We start from the raw sequence: 11268 nt of genomic DNA on the forward strand, positions 1-11268 counted from the left end.
ATCTTGTATGAACCATGTCATTTACAGTCTCCCATCTCACCACTCACCATACGCCGTCTACCCTTTTTTCCCCTCATCGCTTGTTCCATCAACTACAAATGGCTGTGGCGATGATTGTGCTTAACTCGTCTCTTTCCTGCGCTATGGATTATGGAAAATGATCTCCTTGTCGGCTACATAAACCCTCCCAATGATTATCAGGGTGACAATCACAGTTCACGTTCAACTTTTCCGACAGTGTCCGTTGAAACTGATGACCGGACGCCGCCTTGACTGCGGATCTATGTTCACATCGTTCCGTCTTTATGCACCGTATTCTTGATAACGCACTTGGAGAGGGCGTTAAGAGCATCACATTTTCCCCGATGAGCGCTCTGACGCTGCTTAATGGGAGGGGAATGCCGTAAAGTACACACGATAAACTCGTCACGCTGAAGTATCCGGCTGATCCACGGCGTCCTACCCCCATCCTGCGCCAACACACCGGGCGTAGTGCGGTGGAGCAGGTACAGTATACCGCATAAATAGGCAAGGAGAGGAAGGCATCAGGTTCTCTTGTGGTCATCCCGATTTACGTTTTCCGTGATTTCTTTTAATCACATTGCGACGCATTTTCTCATAAAGGGGTCAACCAATGTTGAGCTTCACGGCGAGCCAAGCTTTGTAATGTTATCTCCAACTGTATTTTTCAGAGCTACAGAAACAGGAAGGAATTCCCACAGCATCAGATGGCTTGAAAACCACGTATGCCGCGACATATGGTGTTTATAGCACGTCGGTGGCGTGAGGGGCGGCTCGCTGTGTAATAATACACTACTGGCCATTAAAATTGCTACACCACGAAGATTACGTGCTACAGACGTGAAATGTAATCGACAGGAAGAAGATGCTGTGATATGCAAATGATTAGCTTTCAGAGCATTCACACAAGGTCGGCGCCGGTGGCGACACCTACAACGTGCTGACATGGTGAAAGTTTCCAACCGATTTCTCATACACAAACAGCAGTTGACCGGCCTAGCCTGGTGAAACGTTGTTGTGATGCCTCGTGTAAGGAGGAGGAAGCGTACCATCACCTTTCCGACTTTGATAAAGGTTTGACTGCAGCCTATCGCGATTGCGGTTTATCGTATCGCGACATTGCTGCTCGCATTGGTCGATATCTAATGACCGTTAGCAGAATGGGGAATCGATGGGTTCAGGAGGGTAATACGGAACGCCGTGCTGGATCCCAACGGCCTCGTATCACTAGCAGTCGAGATGACAGGCTTCTTATCCGCAAGGCTGTAATGGATCGTGCAGCCACGTCTCGATCCCTGAGTCAAGATGGGGACGTTTGCAAGACAACAACGATCTGCACGAACAGTTTGACGACGTTTGCAGCAGCATAGACTATCAGCTCGGAGACCATGGGACTATCAGCTCGGAGACCATGGTTTCGGTTACCCTTGACGCTGCAGCACAGACAGGAGCGCCTGAGATGGTGTACTCAACGACGAACCTGGGTGCACGAATGGCAAAACGTCATTTTTTTGGATGAATCCAGGTTCTGTTTATAGCATCATCATGGTCGTATCCGTGTTTGGCGACATCGCGGTGAATGCGCATTGGAAGCGTGTATTCGTCATCGCCATACTGGCGTATCACCCGGCGTGATGGTATACGGTGCCATCGGTTACACGTCTCGGTCACCTCTTGTTCGCATTGGCGGCATTTTGAACAGTGGATGTTACATTTCAGATGTGTTACGAGCCGTGGCTCTACCCTTCATTCGATCCCTGCGAAACACTACTTTTCAGCAGGATAATGCACGACTGCATGTTGCAGGTCCTGTACGGGCCTTTCTGGATACAGAAAATGTTCGACTGCTGTTCTGGCCAGCACATTCTCCAGATCTCTCACCAGTTGAAAACTTCTGGTCAATGGTGACCGAGCAACTGTCACGTCACAATACGCCAGTCACTACTCTTGATGAACGGTGGAATCGTGTTGAAGCTGCATGGGCAGCTGTACCAGTACACGCCATCCAAGCTCCGTTTGACTCAATGCCCAGGCGTATCAAGGCCGTTATTACGGCCAGAGGTGGTTGTTCTGGGTACCGATTTCTCCGGATCTGTGCACCCAAAATGCGTGAAAATGTAATCACATGTCTGTTCTAGTATAATATATTTGTCCAATGAATATCCGTTTATCATCTGCATTTATTCTTGATGTAGCAATTTTAATGGCCAGTAGTGTATAACTTGCATGCTGACGTATAGCTTGGTCATGAACCCTGAAACTGGCTCCAACTTCAATATTAAAAATCTGTTACTACGAGGTGTGGCTAGAAAAAAATCGGACTAGTACTGGTGAAACAATAAAACGAATGCAATAAGGCTGAAAGTCGCGTGGCATGTCACGTGACTCTCGTTCCGCCTACTGCTCGAGTTTCATCTGCCTCCTGCACTCAGTCTGCCCGTGGCGTCTGTTTTAAGTAGTTGACGTTTTGTCTGTGCGTCGGAAAATGTTGAGTGTACAGAAAGAACAGCGTGTTGACATCAAATTTTGTTTCAAACTAGGAAAATCTGCAAGTGAAACGTTTGTAATGTTACAACAAGTATACGGCGATGATTGTTTATCGCGAACACAAGTGTTTGAGTTGTTTAAACGATTTAAAGATGGCCGCGAAGACACCAGTGATGACACTCGCACTGGCAGACCATTGTCAGCAAAAACTGATGCAAAAATTGAAAAAATCGGTAAACTTGTTCGACAAGATCGCCGTTTAACAATCAGAGCAGTGTCTGAGTTAACAGGAGTTGACAAGGAAAGTGTTAGGCAGATTCTTCATGGAAGTTTCAACATGAACAAAGTGTGTTCAAAAATGGTTCCAAAGTGTCTCACAATTGAACAGAAGGAACGCCGAAGAATGATTTGTTCTGACATCCTGGAAAACATTGAAAGTGATCCCACCTTCTTACAAAATGTTATTACTTGCGATGAATCGTGGTTTTTTACTTACGATCCCGAAACTAAACGCCAATCGATGCATTGGAAAACTCCTGGTTCTCCACGACAAAAAAAAGCACGAATGTCAAAATCGAAATTCAAGGCAATGATGATTGTTTTTTTGACATCAAAGGGATTGTGCACGTTGATTGGGTACCAGAGGGACAAACAGTGAATCAGCATTACTACATTAGCGTCCTGGCTACCCTACGTGAGCGAGTACGGAGAAAACGGAACGATTTGTGGAGTAAAAAGTCATGGATCCTTCACCAAGACAATGCCCCAGCTCACAGTGCGTTGTCAGTGAAGACGTTTTTGGCAAAACACAACATTCCCATCTTAGATGAACCACCCTACTCACCTGATTTGGCCCCCTGTGACTTTTTTCTTTTCCCTAAAGTCAAGTCAGCTTTGAAAGGAACTAGATTTGAGACTGTTGAAGCAGTAAAAGAAAAAGCGACGGAAGTAATGTATGGACTTACCGAAAATGATCTGCAGCATTGCTATGAACAGTGGAAAATTCGTATGGAGCGGTGTAGAGACCGAGGAGGAGAGTACATTCAAGGAGATAACATGAAATTGTAAATAATTGTAAATAAATGATTTTTCCAGCATCAGTCCGGTTTTTTTCTAGTCGCACCTCGTATAATTCATTGGGAATGTGAAAGGGAAAATGGCACGGGAAGTCTGACAGTCATGGGGTAAACATTGATAAAATCGACAAACTACAGGGGCGAATTCGTGACTGGGAATAGAGGGAAAACATGTTTACGGAAATGCATCGTTGCCACGGTGGATGTCACTGACGAATGAAAGTTCCTCTAACAACGTGTCGTGTCTGTAGTCCACAAGTGACTACTATGGAGACTGATGATGCCAGCTCTGAGCCGGCCGCAGTGGCCGAGCGGTTCTAGGCGCGTCAGTCTCGAACCGCGCGAGCGGTAAGGTCGCAGGTTCGAATCGTGCCTCGGGCATGGATGTGTGTGATGTCCTTAGGTTGGTTAGGTTTAAGTAGTTCTAAATTCTAGGGGACAGATGACCTCAGATGTTAATTCCCATAGTGCTAAGAGCCATTTGAACCATATTTAAGCCAGCTTCGTCGGTAAAGAGGACTGAGGGCAGAAATCCCATCACTGTGATGCTCTGGTGCAAAAACCATCGACAAAATCCGTCCCATAGTGGGATACGCGCTCCTGATAGTTCTTGAACTCGTGATAGCGATAGTAGTGGTTGTCACGCAGGCTATACATGACTGTACTTTGACTTACACCATGCAGGCGGGCCACTTGCCCCGAGCTTGTACTAGGGTTCGGCTCAGTATTTTGTAAAACCCGGTCCTCCAAATCTGGGGTCCTCGCAGTTCGCTTCCTCACTGCATGTTCGTCTGTCTGAAAGGACCCCTGATCACATAGACACCCAACAAGAGCTCGAAATGTTGTGTAATGTGGTCTGTAAGTGTACTTGTTTTTGTACAGACGTGCTGCCTCTCGTTTTCATCTGCATGGCCGTACACAATCACCATTTTGGCTCGTTAGCGACAGCAACACCGTATCATTCTGCTGCTTACAGTGCACTGTATCAATCACACAGCCTGCTACACACAAAGAACTCACGGTACATGGTCAGAGCAATTTTTATTCGTTAGCATCACCTACGGTGGAAATGATGCATTCCCGGACACATGTTCATAGGGCCATTTTTTTACAATTTCCAGTTGGGAATCCGTCCCTGCACTTTGCTGATTTTATTAATTTCCACTACACACATATAGAAAACAAAACAAAGAGCGTCCAAACAGACCTTGAATGCCCAGTGATACTGACCGACCGCCCTGTCATTTTCAGCCCTTAGGCGTTACCGGATGCAGATACGGAGGGGCATGCGGTCAGCACTCGGCTTTCCTGGCCGTTGTCAGTTTTCGTGTCAGGTATCGCTACTTCTCAGACAAGTAGCTCGCCAGTCGGCCTTACAAGTGCTAAGTGCACCCCGCTTGCCAACAACACTTGATAGACCCCGGGCGGTGACCGATCCAAGTGTTAGCCAAGCCGGGCAGCGCTTAACTTCGATGATTGACGGGAACTGCTGTTACCGCTATATCCTCTGTCTGTGATATAACTGACCACCTCCTAACAACCCTTCCTGCGTAGGGCGGGGTCAGTTTTGTATTTTCAAAGGGGAACCCCGATTTTAATTGCATATTCGGGTTCTACATAAAAAAATACGTACGGTTTACTCAAACCATTGTTTTCCATTCGTGGTAGATGGCGCTGTAATCGACAAATATCAGTGACCGTGTTTTTGCAATTCAGAACCAATGCATTTGATACTACGTTTCATTTAGGATGTAAACGAAAATCTTTGTATTCTAAAAGTTGATATTAATGTTCGATATTTACTGTAGTGTTGCGAATTTTACAGTGGAATACAACATTGTTAGCCGTTTCAGTGTTGGTGAGTTCTCTTGCCATTCTCCAATGGGGGGTGGGAAGGGAGGGGGGGGGGGGGGAGGGACTTCGGTCGGTCCCCTTGCCTCTCGCCTTTGGTAGCGGCTGATTTCGGTGAGTGTTTACACGATATGTGTGTATTCATACCAGGTTGACAATGGCTGTGGTTGGTATTACGCCGGTACCCGCATAGCTACCAGCATGAGAGTAGCGCCGGTTTGGTGGGAGCGCACATGCTGAAGTCAGTCACGCAGACGGGCACGGAGGGGGGGGGGGGGGGGGAAGGTTTCGAGGGAGTCACTGAAATTGAGTATTCCTATGGTTTGCGTACTCACCACAATCAACTCCATAGGAACCAGAAGACTACATGATCATAAAAGTAACTTATTAACCAGAAATGTTAATGTCTAACAATACTATTTTACTATACAGTCACACTTGCAACACGTTTGAACACCAGTGCGAATCGCTGATGCACAAAAGCTTACATTTATTTCGTAAATGAAACGTAGAATCAAATGCGTAGGATCGTAATTGGAAAAACAGGCACACTCGGCATTTCTCGATTACATTGTCGTCTATCGTGACTGAGAAACTATGGCTTGACTAAACTGTAGCTATTTTTGACGTAGAGTCCGAGTATGCGATAAAAATGGGGGGATTCCCATTTGAAAATGCATTAGTTTACCCCGCCCACACATAAGGAGTGGTTGGAAAGTAGCCAGACGCACCACAGACAGATTTCGCCTCTAAATACATTAATTTTTCAGCTAGAACATTGTTTTTCGTACTACACGTCGTATTCGAGATATTTATTTGTCTCAAGTTTCAACAAACAATATAAGAATGAACCGGAGCCTGGGAACGATCCTGACGGGATCACTGCGCGGGCCACAATGTGAATCTTATCGACTTAATTGTGTTCACTAACAACTCAAGCGTTAATATGTGAGAAGTTCATGGTGTTTTCCTACAGTAAACTCTCTGCGATTAAAATATGAATTTTCATTTTTTATCAGGTATACAGTCTCTCTTCCTCTGTCTTGTAAGGGTGGCAGTAGCTATAAGCGGATGTGCGGGATTCGGTCGTAAGTTTTATACAACAAGCTTAGATGTTTGTAAACATAACCCCATCAAAATATTAGTCGATTTGTGTCTGCATAATAAAATTATTCTCGACTGAATATGTCTATTTACAAGCCCAGTTCTTGTCATTTTTGGGGAGTTTTAATTTTATACTTTAACATTGAGACGTCTGAGACCGAGGCTCACAAAGTGCAGTGTAAGACCTATGATGGGGCAACTATTAGTGAATGAACGTGGGTAGAATGGTTTCAAACCTTCAAGAACTGTGATTTCGAGGCCGATCACCGGTATGGCGGTGGGGTGGAAGAGAGACTTTCGAAGCTACTTAAAGCAGCGGAAGCCAACAGCAGGGATCATTGTCGAAGGAAATTGATGCGTTGAAGACGTGCACCGAAACACAAACGGCCACAGTACGGAGACAGACATGGAAACGTGATTCTACAGCAAGACAAAGCTCGACACCAGAAGCAATAACCGTCTAAACGTACTAGGAAACGTTCAAATGGGAAGTCGTAACCATCTTTCGAATTCTTCAGACATTGCTCAGTCTGACTACCATTTTTATCGATCAATAGCAAATGGCGTGGCTGACCAAGCATTACCGGCGACTGCAACACAGAAACGATCCATGGGTCTCCTCCAAAGGCGCCCAGTTCTTTCACCATGGTATTCATAGGCTGTACGGAGGACTGGAGAAAGCAGAGGATTCGAATCGTAAATTTTGGTAAGTTCTTCACAATAAAGCCTCGAACTCCGAGAAGAAAGCCGGCCGAAGTGGCCGTGCGGTTAAAGGCGCTGCAGTCTGGAACCCCAAGACCGCTACGGTCGCAGGTTCGAATCCTGCCTCGGGCATGGATGTTTGTGGTGTCCTTAGGTTAGTTAGGTTTAACTAGTTCTAAGTTCTAGGGGACTAATGACCTCAGCAGTTGAGTTCGATAGTGCTCAGAGCCATTGTCCGAGAAGAAACGGTGGAGGAAACGTTGTAGGCCTAATAAATGTTGCTATTAGGGACGGCGGCTACCGCTGAAACAGCCGTTTTATATTGTTTTTTTCCCGCGTTACTTTCAACTGTCTGCTAAAATAGCTAAAAACAACTGGTTTCTGAAATAACCGATTTTCTGTTTTTATTTCTACTTTTTCTTGTAATGAACGAAGAATTCGAAAAAAGTTGAAAAATTTTGACTCTCGCGGTTTCAAATAAAACAAAAGTTAGTCTGTCCATCGTTCGCAGCTTTTCTCGAAAAGTCATAAGTGGATGTGTAGTGTCCCCGCCAGACACCACTCTTGCAGGTGGTAGCCTTTAAATCGGCGGCGGTCCGGACCCGCGTGTCGCCACTATCAGTGATTGCAGAACGAGCGCCGCCACACGGCAGGTCTAGTCTAGAGAGACTTCCTAGCACTCGCCCAGTTGTACAGCCGACTTTGCTAGCGATTGTTCACTGTTTGCATACGCTCTCATTAGCAGAGACGACAGTTTAGCAAATCCTTCAGCTACGTCATTGGCTACGACCTGCAAGGCGCCATATTCAGTAATTAGAATGAATTCTGGACAGATAATACTGTGAATTATGTACCGTCAAGAGCGATGTTCAACGTTAATGGATTAAAGTTAAGTATGAAACTAATTACGTCAGCTTTCTGAATTCTAATTCCTTGTCATGTTACAGACCTCACGTCAGTATAGTCCTTCCCTCCTCACGCCAGCCTGCGTAAGCTAAAACGCGTGCATTTCGGCCTCCTCTATTAATACGGTGTTGGCTCTTCTGCCAACACAACAGGATGATCACTATAAAAAATCACTATTGTTCTCATATTCATTCTAACTGTTTGAATCTGCTCAAAACTCATGTTGTAGTCAGAAATTATACCAGAATTTGGACATTACGACTAATCAGTGTTAAAGGGTGAAAACTGAGGTTGAAGAACTGTGTTTTTTGCGTTAATTTGTCCGTTTTCGAGGTCTACAAGCAGATAAATACATATTACGCAGACACAGGCAGCAGACCACGGACTTTCTATTTCTACTGTATGGTATGAATGAATTGTTAAGTTTTTAAATTATTATTGTTACCATAATTTCCTTCCTCTCACATCATTTCATAGAAATGGCAGGTAAATCTCTCATCTTTTAAAGTAAATCAAGCATCGTATTTTATTTCCACATCACTACCATCTGCAGTACAATGGATGCCCGGCGATGATAGCGGTAAACTAACGTATAGACCAGGCGGCGGTAAGGCATGGGAGTACGTGTACACGCGTACTTTAAGCCACGAAACACGACAACAGTGCCATTATCTCTGCAACGCTACACCAATTCTCGTACCATGTGTTTGTTGGCCATTTCTGGAGGCACTGTTCTTAAAACAGGGCTGAGCACTTTTCCAATTTTCTGAAATAACGCGATATTTCAGATTAAGCCCATTTCACGAATAAAAATTACAGGATTATTAAAAAGCGAAAAATTTTGGTACTGCACATTTATTTGTAAAAATGAAATAAATACCTGTTATAACCGAGAAGAAACCAATACCGAAAAATCGCAGCAACTAACAAATAAAATACGAGTATCTGTTTTAGCAAGTCGATTTTTCCCATCCCTAGTAGCTACCTGAGTCCTACGAGAAGCCACGTCAAATTAAACACTATGATGAGAACGATTATGAGTAAGGATGCTAGACCTTAGATAACCACATTACGTTTCACGTAATTAGAGATGCAGCAATGGTTTCACTTGACATACTTGCAACAGTCGTACGTTCTGACTATATATAAGCTTTTGAGGCTGTCTCTCACTGTGTGGCCTTTCTGTGGTTTTTATACTACAAGGTATTTGCCTCTATCGTGCATATATATATATATATATAATCATTTGGTTACTTACATATTCAGGAGTTCCTAATCATACAGTATCATAGCACTAATTCGATTGAACCTTAAGTACGTAACGTTAATGAATATGCTTTTTTCATTAATCTTTCGTATTTTGATATGCATTGACCATACTGCTGTCAAGAGTTAATACATAATATTTTGCACATTCCTTTAAGCACTAACTGATTACCAATGATACGTCCCCAACCCTTACTAAAAATAGGTTACATAATTCTAGTAAATTGTAGATTTGTATGGATTTACCGTCTATCATACGTCTATGGGTACGGTACTGCACATGTAACAGAGGGTCCTATTTTCTCACCCGATACTTAAAGCGTTAGGCATGCTACTTTTTGAGACCTTTCATGACATGATGTAATGAAACCACTCTTCCTGACTCCATCTTCTTCACTATTTGGTTACGTGGTTTTTCTCCTTGAGTTCTGCCTCCCCTCCCCCCTTTTGCAGGGGTTAGACGTCACCTAGGTTTCTATAGATTTTACTGAATTGGCAGCATTATGATGTCTGTAGTACAATTTGTGCTGATGACATGGTTCTCTCATTTTTTGGTTTAACTGTTTTACATTTAAAGGTGTATTATAAATGTATTCCAACACAGGAATCCGGTTAACACATGATGTTCTCAATCTGACATGAATGTACTTTCCGTCTCTGTTCTTCCCCTTACTTTAGTCCATGCCATTGTGTTAAGCATTCTTTCACATAAGGAGTTTTATACCATACGCACGGTCGCTGGCTTGCGCGAAACGTTCTTTCTTTGTCCTTTTCGTATTAATGTACCTGAAATACAGGGGCTTGGTTTCCCATGTATGGTTGTAAACTAACGTACGACGGACTGGAAGTTTTAAATGTCTGATCATTTTCGTCATTGTCAGTCAAAATGGGGTTCTATTTTACATTTGTGTTTTCCTGTATATTAAAATACATCAAAATAGTTACTGTACTTATGAGACACCACTCTATGAGGAACACATAATTGTATTTGTGACCTTCGCAATTATCATTAAAAATTTCGTACAGTAATCGTGTAACGACACACGATATCGTTTTTACTGATCTTCAACATGTACAGAAGTTTTGCTTTACATATATTCGTACAGGGTTTTTTTTCTTTACACCTATCCATTACTTAGTTTGTAATGTACTGTCCTAGGCTGCACTACAATCGTGCAGTTACTTCAAATTGTACAGACATCATTAGTTTTTGTAGCTTCCTAGTTTTTTCACATGTCCTGAGATAGGTTAACATTGCCTCCACCTACTTACTTGCTTACCTTTCTTCTTCGGCAGGTAACCACGACGGGTGCTACACTACTTTGGTTGATATTATGTTGTTAGTATTGTAAGTGAGTTCTTTCCCTGTTTGCTTTGTTTTCATGTTACATGACGAGTGTTAGTTTCACGCGATTATTAATTTTATTAGTTGACGAGGGTGTTCTGTCTAACTGGCATTATTACACATTGTAGGGTATACCCCGACATATGTACTCTGGTGGTTTTCTGTCGTAAGTCATACTATCTTTCTCTTTCTTTGCTTAACGGCTGGATGACATATAGAGCCAAGCGCCTTTGATTGTTGTGATTGTAACGAGTGTGCATCGCAGCCCTTTTCTTATAGGATTATTCCATTAATTATGGTATAATATATCACCTAGCCACACGCCTGCTTACTGGCAGACTTATCACTTTCTTGATTACGTTAGTTTTGTCTTTTCCATATTTCAATACTTACTGTTTAGTGGGAATTCGTTACGGATAATTACATTAGACTGATAGCTTGATTCACTAGAAATGTTTCATTAAATAATTTTCACCTTATGGGTTTGTGATAAATTGCATCAATGTATTT

The sequence above is a fragment of the Schistocerca americana genome, chromosome 7, assembly GCF_021461395.2.
Source record: "Schistocerca americana isolate TAMUIC-IGC-003095 chromosome 7, iqSchAmer2.1, whole genome shotgun sequence".
Classification (NCBI taxonomy): domain Eukaryota; kingdom Metazoa; phylum Arthropoda; class Insecta; order Orthoptera; family Acrididae; genus Schistocerca; species Schistocerca americana.